The sequence below is a fragment of the Pinus tabuliformis genome, chromosome 3_1 (assembly GCF_031772625.1).
Source record: "Pinus tabuliformis cultivar Carrire ecotype Pingquan chromosome 3_1, CPIR1, whole genome shotgun sequence".
NCBI lineage: Eukaryota > Viridiplantae > Streptophyta > Pinopsida > Pinales > Pinaceae > Pinus > Pinus tabuliformis.
In genome coordinates this window covers 852,791,573-852,806,621 of record NC_142301.1, presented here as the reverse complement: position 1 = coordinate 852,806,621, position 15,049 = coordinate 852,791,573, and the positions used below count along the sequence as shown (strand labels likewise).

The window sequence follows — 15,049 nt, the reverse complement described above, 5'->3', positions numbered from 1 at the left end:
TTACTTTATAGTCTTCAAGGTCTGGGTTTTCCAGCTTTGGATGCTGTTGCCAAGCATCTTCCCAGAAGAGGGTTGATTCCCCGTTGCGGGTCTCCCAGAAGCTGTGGTCCTGAATAAGGCTGTGGTTTCTTTTTGCTAGGTTCTAGATTGGAGAGCCATTCGGCAAATCTTGAAGTCGTATGAGGTCTTGGTCTCTGCAATTGGGAACATATTTTTCTTTCCAATGTCGGGCCCAGGGAAGGTGAGTCTCTTTCAGCCATCGCCACCACAGTTTAGCTCCTCCTGTTTTGTTTCTTATATCAGGGTCTATTAGATTTAATCCTCCAGCCAGTTTAGATTTACAAACCTTCTCCCAGGCTACGAGAGCCCATTTCCTCTTCTCTGCATTGCCACTCCATAGAAAGGAACGTTGAATAGATCGGATTTTCTGAAGAATGGCCTTGGGCGTCGGGAGAATAGAGAGCATGTATTGGGGGATAGCCTGTAGAATGGCTTTAGTTAAAACAAGACGTCCCGCAAAGTTAAGTGCCCTGTGGGTCCAATGAGAGCATCTTTTTTCCATGGTTGCTATGAGCCTTTCCCAATGGACCTTTTGCCAAGGCTTGGTGGTGAGCGGGGCTCCTAGATACTTCGAAGGGAGAGAGCCTCTTCGAAAACCAAGGATGCCGGAAAGATTGTTCTGAATTGAAACATGAGTGTTAAAGAAAAAAATAGTCGATTTGGAATGGTTTATGTCCATACCTGAAGCCATGCTGAAGAGAGATAAGATAGATTTGAAGGCCTTAGCTTCTTTGACTGTTGGAGTGCCATGCAGCATGGTATCATCAGCAAACTGCTGGTGAGTAGTTGCAGGGGTGGAGGGGAGAGGACGCAATCCATTGATTTTCCCTTCTGCTTTGGCTCTGAGAATGTATCTGCTAAGCCCTTCCATGAGGATCACAAAAAGGAAAGGGGATAGCGGGTCTCCTTGCCTGATGCCCTGGGAAGGAGAGAAGGTGGCCGAGGGAGATCCATTAACCAAAATAGAGAAATTTGTTGACTTGATAAGGGCGAGAATCCATTTGGTCCACCGAATGTCAAAACCAAAGGCTGTTAGTGTGGCCTCCAGGTAGTTCCAATTCACTTTGTCGAAGGCTTTTGAAAGGTCGAGCTGAATCATCATACCAAGGATTTTTCTGGACTGCAAAGTATGTAGCATCTCTTGGGCCAAGAGGATGTTGTCCAGAATTTGTCTGCCTTCCACGAAGCCTGACTGCTCCTCCCAGATGATGTCAGGGAGGATAGGTTTTAGTCTATTGGCGATGACCTTGGAGATGATTTTATAGATCACGTTGCACAGAGCTATGGGGCGGAATTTTTCCGGAGTTCTGGCTTCCTCTTCTTTGGGGATTAGTGCTAGGAAGGTAGAGTTCAGGGCTTTAAGGATTGAGCCTGATCTTCTTGAGTCTTCAACTACTTCCCAGACATCGGTTTTGACTGTTTGACAGCAGGCTTTGTAGAAGTTTATAGTAAAGCCATCAGGGCCCGGGGCTTTATCATTTGGCATGTCTTTTACAGCCTCCTCCACCTCCTCCATTGAGATATTTCTTAACAAAGAGGCATTTTGGGCTGGAGTAATGATTTGAGGTATGGCCTGTATTATTTCCTCTCTAGCTTCCGATCGGTCTTCCTGAGTTTCCTGGGAAATTTGCTTAAAGTGATTAGTAAGCAGAGTGGAGATCTCATTATGGTTTTGAATGGAATCTCCAGAAGCATTGGAAAGCTTGAGTATTTTGTTAGCCCCCCTGTAGTCCATCGTCGATCTGTGAAAGAACTTAGTGTTTTGCTCTCCCTCTTTCAACCATTGGATGCGAGATTTCTGCTTCCAAAGGATCTCTTCCTGTTGGCAGCGGCGCTGCCATTTCTGCATTAGAATCTTTTCCTGTTCATAAGAGTCCTCTCTGTTAATCCCCGCAGCCCAGTCTTTATGTATTTGACCTAGTTGGTCTTCAATACTGTGCTTTTCCTAGAAGATATTGCCAAACTCTGCAGTGTTCCATTCCTTGATTTTGAGTTTGATGTGTTTTAGTTTGGATTGTAGTTTAAACATTTTGGTCCCCCTTATGTTCCTGGGTTCTTCCCACCATTCTTTTAAGAGACCAGGGAAATTTGGGTGCGTTAGCCAGAATTTCTCAAATCTGAAGGGCCGATTTTTGGGGGTCTCAAGAAAGGCAGCTTCCAGGGCGATGGGCCAATGGTCTGATCCCCCACTGGGGAGGATATCAGAGTCAACTGTTGTTCCTTCCATTAAAATGTTTTCAGAGGTTAGAAAGCGGTCGAGACGAGAGGCTATCCTGCTTTCCCCTCCTCTTCGATTATTCCAGGTGAAGAGCCCATTTTTAAGGGGGGTGTCGACCAGATGAGCAGATTCCATGAAGGAAACAAAGTGTTCTGAGTCTCGATTAAGTCGCCTAAGGCCTCCTTTTTTTTCCAGGAGGGTAGTAATCATATTGAAATCCCCTCCCATTATGATCTTTGAATGTTGGTATCTTAGCTTTAACTTCATTAACGAGTTCAGGAAAGAAATTTTATCTTCCAAACGCTGAGGCCCGTAGACATTAACACAAAGGTAAGTTTCAGAATTACCTGTGAGCTGAAATTCAGTGGCAATGTATGATCTAGTAGCTTCCATAGAAATGATTTCAATGGCTCTGGTGTCCCAGAAGGTTGCAATGCCTCCTTCCCATCCTTGGCTAGCTGAGTCTATGTATTTGATGGATTTTCCTAGCTTTTTGGTGATGTTCTCCAGCTGATCAGAAGCACATTTCGTTTCCTGAATAAGCATGATGTCTGGCTTTTCCTGTTGTAACTTCCTCTTAAGCAATATTTGTTTGAGTTGGCTATTGAGCCCTCTTATGTTCCAAGAGATGATTTTCATTATAAACGATGGGGTTATTGGAGGGACAAGAAGGCGTGAAGGTCCTTCATTTTACCTGAATTGATCATTAGGATACCTAAATCATGGAGAACCTCTCCATTCGTCCTTCGGCCTCTTCTCTTGTTTTGCTTCCGCCCTAAGGAATGAAGGAAGAGGTTTTTGGATTGATTACCTGTGCCTTTCATGATACCTAATCTTTTCTTTTGCTTATCAAACGCCGCTTGTTGTCTTGCTATGAAGAGGTCGCTGATCTTTTTTAACTCTTCCTCCGGGATATTTTCCAGCCCTTGTGTTCTCCAGTGCTTTTCCATATCTGGTAGGTTTACCCCTTCTTTTTCTAGAACTTCATTGAGTTCCAGGTCTTCGCTTCCCCCATCGCTTGTTAGCATATCTGTATCTTCATCTCGTTCATCTGTTACTTCATGCAGTGGTATTTCTGTGTTCTCAGTGGTTTCCCCTGCATCCGTTAATTTGAGATCTGTTTTATTTTTTTTAGGATCTTCTGTTTGCTTTGTCTCCTTGATATTTCCCTCCGAGTCTGCTTCTGAGTCCAGAATGCTGAAGGGGTTAAGGGTTATGCTGGGGTCTATCACTGCTTTGTTTATTCTTTTCCTGTATGCCCTTTGTCGAGATTTTGGCTTTTTGAAGATCTCCTGATTCTTGGCTGGCTGCTCAAGCTTGGCATCTTCCGCTGGTTTGTTTAATGGGCATTCCCGGACAAGGTGGCCATGTTCGTGACATTTCCTGCACCTGAAGGGGATTTGTTCATAGTCGATGGGTTGAAAGTAATCTTCGTCTCTGAATTCTAGCCACAGTCCTTCATGTAAGGCTCCTGAGACATCCATTTCAACGCAGATCCTGGCACATGAAGTATATTTCCTTTGGATAGTTGCCTCCGAGGCTTTAATAAACGTGCCAAGACGATCTCCTATGTGCTTTAGGGTTGCTAGGCCCCAGTAGTCAATAGGTAAAGAAAAGAGTCGGATCCACACAGGAACTTGGGTGAAAGTTTCCTTTTCCGGCACGAAGTTCGCCTTCCACGGCCTCATGTAGAGACTTGCTGAAGACAGAAAATATGGCCCTCCGTCGAATATCCTATCTTTGTCTTCTAGGTTAGAAAAAACAACAATAAAGAAGCCTTTAGCTCCAAGATGCAGTTTGACATCACCTTTTGGTCGCCAGTTCTGCTTGATCCATTGGCAAAGGACTCTTTCTGTTGGCCATAGGCCCATGAACTTACATATGATGGCATGTTCCAACATGTGGTCGCGATAAGCCTGAATATCTGGATCTGAGAAAACCACACGAAGAGCTTCCTTCTTTTTGGGTTTGCAGGCTCCCTGCTGGGCGTTCTTAGGGCTGAGGTTAGCAGCTTCTGTTCTGTTCTCATTTGCTATAGGGCGTTTTCCTGCTCTGCGTTCATTCTCTTCACTTGACAAAGTGATTATCGGCTCTGAACTATTTCTTCCTACTTCCAGTTTATTCCCGTGCTCCTCTTGTCTGTCTTTGACTTTTCCTGGCGTCTCTGATCCATGGGATGGATCTTTCTGCCCCTGGTTGATTTTCCCACTGCTTATCCCAGAGTTATCTTTTCGGGCTTCATATCCCGAGATGTTGAAACCCTTATGAGCTTTATGATGTTGCATGACTATTTGCCTGTATGTTGGGGTCCCAGTGGACCCCCCGTCTACCATTTGTCGAGCCAGAACACGGCCTCTGAGAAGAAGGTCTCCTAATCGATCTTTGTGCGCTGCCAGAACTGTTACAGAACCAGATTCGCACAGTGTTAAACCCTAGGTGCAGGGTTTTTCCTCATCCTCCGCTGTTCCTCATGAGGAAAGGAAAGTTAGAGTTTGCATGATTCCATATTTAAAAAGTCTAGTGTGTATAAACCCATGGTTGGGCCATTGTAATGTGAAGCAAGAAGAGAGAATAGTTTTAGCTCAATGGATGTATATGAGAGAATAATTAATGAATAAAAAAATGTTTATTCTAGAAGAAGCTTGTGTATTTATTTGTCTTGTGTTTTCATGCTTATCTTTTCCTTTGAATAATAAGAACTTATCTCCCTATACTTTGTCATGTAAGAAAATTGTGTCATGACCTGTGAAATGAAGCAACAAATCATTCTCGAAAATGGGTGATTGCACACTATCCAAACCCCTGTAAACGTATGCATTTCCCCTCTAACACCTTCACCAACTCTTCATCTCATGTTAGAACTTAAAATCCAAATGGTACTTGGTCAAATTATTGTTTCCTTATTCAACTCTCTTGTCGCATTTATCAGTAATTGTGTCAAATTGAAGAAGGTTGCATCCTTCCATTTCGAATGGGTCAATGTTTTGTATTACATTCTTTTCCCAAATGATAATTTTTCCCAACCCGTCTCAATAGTCATTTGTTCTCCTTTATGCTCACTTGAGTCATGCACTATCCCAACATGCCCACTCTAGCTTATTCAACTTATTCTAATGCGTGTCTTCTACATGTTGCATACTACCCTGATCCATTCATCCCATGTGCTATGCATTACCCTTGTCTTCAAACTAAACTTGTCCAATCATATTGTGTGAGCAACTTGATGCTTTGCATGCCATAAAAGGGCAAAAAAATGTCTAAGGATTGTGCTTGTTATCATTCCATAATATGTTTACTGGTTTCATTTACCTAATATGATTATTCTAATTGTCTTTCCTGTTAGGCCAAACTTGTAAATTCAAAACTTTTTTTTTTGCATTAAGAGAAAATATGAATATATCCAAGGACAGTGACACTATTGGACTTCATCTCCCAATGTCTCTTCATCTTCTAACTTTCTATATTTTTTTCTATTTACAATATTTACATAAGTTTTCCTAATCCCATAGATTAGGTGTCAACATTCCCCTCCCTTAATCTAAAGGGTTGCTGGTGAGTCCAAGCATCATTTTGAATCTTTCAAACGTTTCCCTTCCAAGTGCGTTGGTGAAGATGTATGCAATATGCTCATTTATGGAACAATTTCATATGTGGATTATTTTTGCCTCAACATGATGTCGAATCATATGGTATTTTATATGGATGTGCTTTGTTTAATCATGTAAATTTTGGTTCTTGGCCAACGTTATTGCAAAAATGTTTTCAATCAAAAGAGGAGTTGAATGTACTTATTTCTCCTACAAATCTTCTGGAATTTTACTAAGCCACACAATTTCCTTTGTTGCTTCATCTGCTACCACATATTCTTCCTCAACTGTGGAATTTTTCAGAACTAACTATTTTTGTGACCTCCAGGAGACATCTCCTAATTAAAGACACATAACATAACTTGAAGTAGATACTTTCGTTTCTTTATCTCCATCAAAGTTTGAATCAGAGTATCAAATCAAGCTTAAGTCACCCACCTATGTATACTTGATTCCAAAGCCTTGAGTTCCCTTCAAGTACTTTAGAACTTTTTTTGCAGTAGACCAATGACCCTCACAAGGCTTTTGCATAAACCTGGAGAGGATTGCAACAACAAATGAAATGTCTGGTCTGTTTGTAGTCAGGTAGTTGAAACTTCCTACAAGACGTTTATACTTTATTGCATCCTCAAATTATTTTCCTTCAATGGATGTGATCTTTAGATTATGTTCCATTGGAGTAATTAAATGATTGCACTCATCCATGCCAAATATGTTCAATAGATCTCCAATGTACTTCTTCTAAGAGAAGAATATAAATTTCAGATGTTGGGTTACTTCAATACCAAGATACTAGTGAACATAGCCCAAATTTGTCATTTCAAAACCTTCCCTAAGTACTTTATTTATGGATGAAATGTAATTCTCATTGTTCCTTGTCATTAAAATATAATCTACATATACCACAAGATTCATAACTATTTTTCCAACTTTCTTGACAAACAAAGTTTCATTATCAAGATCATAAATTTTGAAATTGAGTTTGAGAAGATGCTCAATCAAATTCTCGCACCAGGCTCGCAGTGCTTTCTTGAGGCCATACAAGGATTTTACAATATTGAATACTCTGTGTTCTTGACCCTTCACAACAAATCGTTCTGGTTAGGACATAAAAAATTTATATTTTAGATCTCCATTAAAGAAAGCAGTTTTTACATCCATTTGATGGACTTTCTAACCATTCTGAGCTTCCAAGGAAAAGAGTGTTCAGATGGTAGCCCATTTTGATGTGGGGGAAAAGGTATCCTCATAATCAACCCCTTCTTGCTCTGCAAAACATTTTTCCACAAGCCTGGATTTATGTTTGTCAAGTGATCCATCTGCTTTATACTTGTTCTCTAAGATCCACGTACAACCTATCATAGGCATAATCTAAGCTAGAATGATGCTTTTTCGGCAGTTTAGCTCTAATAGGTGGGGGTATGTTGTAACACCCCTTTAATTTAACTACTTTTGGTTATTTCCTTCAATACAGTTGGGTTGGTCCATACCATTTATTTCCTGACTGTAGTGTGCCCTACTATAGTAGTTGTTACAACTCTCAATCAAGAGAGAGAGATATCCCTTCCCTAGTTGCATGCTATGTTAAACATCATAAACCACTTCTTAAACTATTATATCATGTATTTACTTCTCTAGTCAAAGCTCTCAATGGTCCAACAATTTATTCTTTTTTTTTAGCATCTCCAGTCCTATATTTTTTCTTAGGTTGGTGATGGTAACTCAAACCATTACTCTTGGCAAAGGCTAGAAGATATTACAACACTAAGAAAAGCCTACAATATTGACACTAATAATCTTGGATCAAATCTTATAGGAGAAACTTTTGTTGCAATGGAGGCTACTTAAATAGTCTTTAAACAACCTAATATACAGTTTCCACATACCAATTTATTGAGAAAAAATTGGATCTCTTCTTTAGCACCTCTAGAGGGGCTTTCTTATGATATTTGATCTAGAGGATTACTTGGCAAGAAAAATTTATGGTTAATCGATCTGTTATACTATTGAATAGTAGCATTTCTCCTAACGGATACATACTAGGGTTCATATATCAACTTGTATTCTATGGTTTCGAACCCTTCTTGTGTCCATCAATGAGGTTTATTGAGGTCTTCAAAAATACTTCGTTTTTCTAACTAGATGGATTGTTTCTTTCACAGACTTATGAAAACAAAATTTCATGGGTTATTTAATTGATCTATCAAACTATTGACTCATATAATTTCTCATAAGGGTTGTAGAACTAGGGTTCATAGATAAACTTTTATTCTATGGTTTCAAACCCTTCTTGTCTCCTTCAAGGGGGTTTATTGAGGTCTTCAAAAAGACTTCCTTTTTCTAACTGGATGGATTGTTTCTTTCATACACATATGAAAACATACTTTGCAAATCATATTGTAATAGATTTAGAAGATGATATTATTGGTATTAACTCCACCTTATTTGGAGACATCATTTCTATTGTAGGGGTTGGTACCTTTCTATTGGATGCGGTTGATGGTATGAAGACTATTTAACCTCTAGTAAAGATTCATACTAACTCTAACAAGTCTATGGCTGCTTGTTTACAAAGGGAGACCCCTGTCGGCTTAGCTCATTGGATTATTTTTTTGTTCATGATATTTTTTTTTTATCAACATTCCTTCTCCAAAGGTGTTGAGATTGTTTGCTATATTTATTTTACATGTCCCAGTGAAATAATAAGAATGGATCTTGTCTCCGCAAATTTTCCATTTCACTAAGTTACAAATTAAAAGAGTCCAATTATATAGCCAATAAACTAAAAGCCTCTTGATACACCTTTAGTGAGCTATGAATATCTCTCACCTATCACTGGAGCTCAATGAAATGGCATCTAATAGATCTAGTGGAAAAGAGTCCAATTTTAAGCCCAAGACACCAATAGAAATGGAGCAGTTGTGAAGGCAACGATCTCCATTAGGTATTTTCATTTTTGTTTCAACAAACAAGAAGAATCTTGGTGTGGAGTAAGAAACAAATATCTCTACCAAAAGCACTCATAAACCTCATAAATAAACATTAACCTATTCATATTCATAATGAACCTTATCATAAACCTCATAAATAAACATTCTATAATCGATCATTTGTTCTCAGGTTGGATGCGTCCCTTGTCTAATATTTGGTTTCTGATCAGATTGTAAATGTGAGGCTATGATCCCCAATGCTCCATCTTTTCTTCATGTTCTACTAGAATCTTAATTCCAGTGCTTCCAAAACACATATTAGGTTATGAATAACTCTTTTCTTGGATGGTTACATGCCATAATGCTTTGGTGATATCGAACCTTCTTCAATCTTGATGTGATTTCCTTTTCTTGGAATGCTATAACCCCCAAACATTCTAATCCCAATTTTTCACCATGCATTGTCTATATATGTTGACCTTATTCAACATTTAAAGAATATATAAAACCAAATTACTTGCAATCAAGCACCAATCACCATGAAATTAACAATTTTCACATCAATTATTAACTATAAATTCATCAACTATTGACTATGACACCAAAAGAGATTGAGACTTGAGTTAGACAAAAAAACTCTAGTATATGAAAGAGATCAAAATTATCCCATCCATCCATAGTATAGCTCAATATATCTAGATAACCATATAGTAAAAATCAACTCACATGCAATCACACAATACTTTATAGGAACACGAGCTAGGAGTTATGCCCATTCAATGAAACTACAAATTTATTTTCTGACCATTACCATTGCTACATTCTCATTATCAAGGGATTTATTTATGCATTATGAGACAATCAAATCCAGAAATCTCCAGATAAATTCAAATCCCCTAAAAATAAAAAAAAACCCTAACTTATACCTAAAATTACTAAAATTTCCTATCTTAAAGATGTAATTAGAAATTCTACAGAATTATAGGAAAGTAAGGAAACCAACTTCCTCTTCTAGAAATCTGTAAGACCTTCTCGAGGAAAAATAAATTTTTTGAAATAAATTGTTGAAATGATACTCTTGCATCAATATCTACCAATGTATCATCATAGGAAACCCCCTTTAGCAATAGTAATACCAATGTCCTTTACCTAGAAGGAACTCCTTACATAATTCTCTCTTAGATCCTACCAAGCATGACATTTTTTAGTAAAATGGATGTTCACCCTACAAGATTCTATCCTCATGGCCTAAGATAAGGCATCCCTCTCTGTCACCCATGACTATTGCATTAAGGGTACACTATTAAAGAGAAACAAACTTTGAATGGATCATTCTTTGTGTTTAGTTTCATGAATAGTATAGGAGAGTTTTCTGATAAAGTTTCGTAATTTGTCATCATACTCCTGAGAATTTTCTCTAACCATTTTCTTAATCTCCTTTAGCTTAGTGAAATTTTTTTATTCAATGTTTAGCCTCTAGAACTTAGCTATAAATCCCACCTTTAATTTATCCAAGGCCTTAGCTACACCCTAGGGATAAATATATATGAACTTCATGCACCATTAGAGAAGCTTCCCCCACAATGTGGTTAGGAACTTTATCAACTTAGAAACTAGCACTACAATCCTTTTCACCCTCTAGATGAATCCACATAAGAGTTAATGTGGTTTTTCATCATCATCACCCTTCATAAAGTTATTGGAACTACTATAACCATATCATTGGTTGGATTGTTCACCAAGATAAAACCTTATGGACTTGTTTGAATCATTAGGCCTACTCCCCCACTTGAACTAAAATTTAAACATAACATATGCCCCTTCTAGTTGTATTCCCACCTTCATTTTTTTCACTACTACCGTATCCAAAACTACTAAGAAAAGGTGCTTTCAAGTCAAAAGAAGAATAAAAAGTTGGGATTACCTCTAGGTTTTTAAAATTCATAAGGTGGTTGGTTTGGATTGGATCCACTTTTCTTAGGCTATATCATGTCTACTACTTGTCCTTCCTCTAGCTCAAACAATTAGAACACATTACCAAGTGTTTCTTACTTTTCTTCCTTTGTGATCATATCTCTCTCCATAGGCTAATTAATACCTTAAAAACAGAGGCTTCCTTTTAGATAATCATGATCCATCTAACTAAACATGATCACCTCCTTGTGCCATCACTTCTCTTTTCTCTTCCAAATTTCTAGACATATTCTCCCCACCTATTCTTCTCTCTAAGCTTTTTCCAATTATTAAATACCCTTATTTGAACAAATGTTTGGTATTCTCTTGAAACCTTTGAAACCTTCTTAACTCTTTTACTTGTGCCTCTACGTTTCAATCCTAACTAACACACATTTTCATTACCATAGTATTGTGGTGAATCCCCTTCATTATATTCGTCCACCACTTCTTAATTATTGAATTTTGATTAAAATATCAATTTTCCCTCTTTAATGCATGTGCTTCATGCATGTCATCATTAGGGGAGTTTTTAGGTCTAAAATGGGCATCCTAAGGAAATTATAAAACAATAGTGGAAATAATAAAATAATGTTAGATTACATCATCAAAATTTAGAAGGAAAAAAGAAAAAAACTATTTTTTCAACTTGTATTTTCAACTTATCTCCCTATGGGTTTACTCAAATATAGAGTGAAAACACTCATTGGATGGAAAATTTGATTCCTCATCCAAGGAGTAACCATGTTGCATACTTTTTATGGACCCTACAACACAAAAAATGAGAAATACATGAAAAACGTGATTGCAATCATGTTTTTTCATGTATTTCATATTTTTCATGTAGCAGGGTCCATCGAATGTATGAAATATGGGTACTCCTTGGATGAGGAATTAAATTTTTCATCCAACGAGTACTCCTGCTCGACATTTGAGTAAAACCTTAGGCAAACAAGTTGAAAATACAAATTGAAAGAGTAGTTTTATTATTTTATTATTTTTTAATATTTTTACTTTTTTACTCCAAAAATGGTGAATCATCCCCCATGGTTAACATCATCATCTTGAATCCTATTGGTTCTTATAAAGTTTATTTTGGTTGTACATTTTTGTTAGGAGGCCCATTTTAGACCTGAAAATTGCCCTAATGCCTTATTCCCTTAGTTATTTAATATTAGTCAATCCATTCTAGGTCACCTCTAAGCATTGGTGCTTACACTTCCATGGTTGGAGAACTAAAAGACACATAATCCTCTTCCACCACAAAATTCTTTATCCATGTCACGATATCCTTAGCCAATCTTTTATGAGATCCTTTCGTGAACTACTCCTCTTCTCTTGATTTTAAAGAATAGTTCAACTCTACTACAATCTCAATATTCTAACTATATATGGTAATTAACCCAAATATCTTTATCTCCTAAGACTTTTTGATCGAGCTACTGCAACAAAACCAAATTATGGGAATTCCATTAGATCTCTCTTGATATGTTCCAAGGCTCTAACATGGGTGACAAACCAAGATCATCAAGTTCCATGTCCTCTAGGACATCTTGCTCAACTACGTTTTCCACTTATGTTATGATTGATTCATTAGGCAATGATTTTTCCTTATTTTTCATAGTATATAGGAGACATAGGGTACACCTATAGTTTACACAATAATCGATGTTATGCAAATGCTAATTTATGTACCTTTGAAAACCCTAATTTGTAGACTATCTTGATTGTTGAGCTTTGTCCTAATATATCTCTAAAACTTATGCCCTTCTAAATTTGAAATTCCCTTATTTTCCCCTTCATCAATCTTGTGAATGTTGATTTGATGTCAATTTTATATTGGTTGAATTATTTGTAATGGGAAAATAATGAAAACTCTACTACAAAAAATACCTTTAGTGGCGGTTTAGGCTTGCAAAAGTCTTGTCAAAATCGTTTCTAAAAGTTTTTTAGCGATTTAGTGGCGGTTTTTGAAAACTCCTCCGAAAGTCATGAAAGTAAACCTTTTTTCTTTGGGTGTCAGGGGGGGCACTAGATACATATTATATAAGAAAATCTCACATAGTTATTTTGCAACATCTCACTGTCAATTACAGGATCAAATCAATAAACATTAGTTGTCACTAGATTCATCTAATTTCAAAAATCTAGCATACTCCTTTTGCACCATTTCACCACCATTTACAGGATCAAACAAACATCTATATAAGTTGCATAAATGAAATAAAAATGCTAAAATAGTCAGGAACTTCTAATTTTTTCTTATTATAGTTTGTTTCTGCATTGGTTTTATCATGGCAAACCATAATTTTGTTAAATATCAGTAATGCTACCAAAATTCCTTCCAAACAATAATAAACACAAGTAATAACATACAAAGCCAATATATATTTTCCATGTAACCTTCCATATGGGCAAAAATGACAATCGTATTCTTTTGATGGCCAAAATCTACAAGAAACTGCAATCCCTCATGGAAGTGAAACTAGGGAAAGACCAAAAATAAAATATCTTGGAAGGAATTTTGCATAATGTATGCCAAATTATCACATTTGATGCTTGAGATTACCTTGAACAAACAACACAATTATACAATGATATTAATTTTAAAAAATAAAGCTTGAATTACCACCTTTCTTTAAAATGAAATATGTTTGTATTTTGAAGCTTTCGTTTGGTTGGGTTGTTTTCTTTTTCTTTTGTATGGAAGTTTATTTCCCAATTCATTAATGAATGGTGACGACAATGAATTTTTCACCACCCTGCAGGAGGACTGCCCCTATGCTTGAATCATCTCTCGATCCAAATCCAAATTTGTTGTCTTCCCCAAAGACTCCGAGTGAAAAATCCTCATTGCTCTATGCACCATTCAACCAGGACTTCAGTTGTTTTTCCCGTGGCATAGAGTAGGGTTTCTAGGCTAGATTTGATTGCTTTTCCTGTGGCACAGAGCATGGTTTCCAGGTTTACAACTATGATCCGTTTAGAGAAACTTTTATATGGGACTTCAAAAATGGGAGTATTGGTGTTGTCGAGATGTTATTCCAATGTAATATTTTGGGCCTCATGGGCAGGGTTTGAAATCCCTAGTACCTTCCCAGTAAGGTCACAATTTGGGATGATCATCAGAGCCACTATATTCGGGAAATATCCTTCATGTCCAAGGTTCGAGTCATGAAGCTAAGACATGATCAGATTGTGGTGGTTTTGGAGCACACGATTGTCTTTTATACAAATTCATGGATTTGAAGTTGTTGCATCATATTGAGATGATGGAAAACCCTAAGGGTTTGTGTGTTATTTCTCTTGATCTGAATAGCTTCGTGTTGGCTTGCTCAGGCTTACAGTGTGGGCAAATGAGAGTTGAGTACTATGGTCTCAAGAGGGCCAAATTCATAGCTTCTCATGACTCTCGCATCGCCTACTTTGCACTCACCCTTAATGGAAGCCTCCTTGTGAATGCTAGTACAAAGGGGACCCTTATAAGGATCTTCAACACCCTAGATACCACTCGATTGAAAGACGTATGGCTTGCATCTCTACCTATTATGTTTGAAACAATTATGTTTGTCATTAAAATTCCCATCAATCCTTAGTTAAAGTCTCATGCTTTGAAGCATTGACCTTAAAATAAAGCTTCTTTCATGGACAAGGATTAATCATGATGGCCTTTATGGAAATATTGGTCTTTAGATATCAGTTTTTTTTCAAGAGGGTTAATAATGATACTATGTATTATTTCTAATTGATTGATCAATTTAGGAATGGTTCCATGCCTAAGTACTTATAGGTGAAATTTGTGAATATAATTATAGGGTTTCGAGTCATTGCTAGTTAGTAATGCAGGTTGGCTAAACTACTATTAAAACACTCTTAGGATTATTCGTGGCTATTTCTATGCTCTGTCGGGATTTCTCTTAAGAGAAGAATTTTTCCTGTACATTTTAGCCCATGTGAAGGTGTTTGAACATAATTCTTTTCAATATAATCTTGTAGCAAATAAAATTTGGTGAAGCGCGTATTAGGTTGTATAGTTTCTTATACTCGAGGAAGGAGAATGAGGTAACATTATATAGTTAAATATAATTATGCATTATTTGATAATGCAATAAGTTGAATTTACAATCCATTAGCATTGAGAATAAAAAGGTTTAGAGCATGTCATAATTTAGGTTTCATAAATTCAATTGTTTTTTATATCAATTTAGGTCACTGCTTGAGGAGTTGGAGGTGTAAGTATGGATCCTAAAGTTGGCAGAATATGTCTAGCATGTCTTAGACTTGTTCCTTTCCTATTAATT

General features: G+C 37.2%; 1 pseudogene; it reads left to right on the top strand.

The window, feature by feature from the left end:
* Nucleotides 1-13,493: 13,493 nt before the first annotated feature.
* On the top strand, nt 13,494-14,344 carry LOC149190222 (autophagy-related protein 18a pseudogene; annotated as a pseudogene).
* Nucleotides 14,345-15,049: the final 705 nt, after the last annotated feature.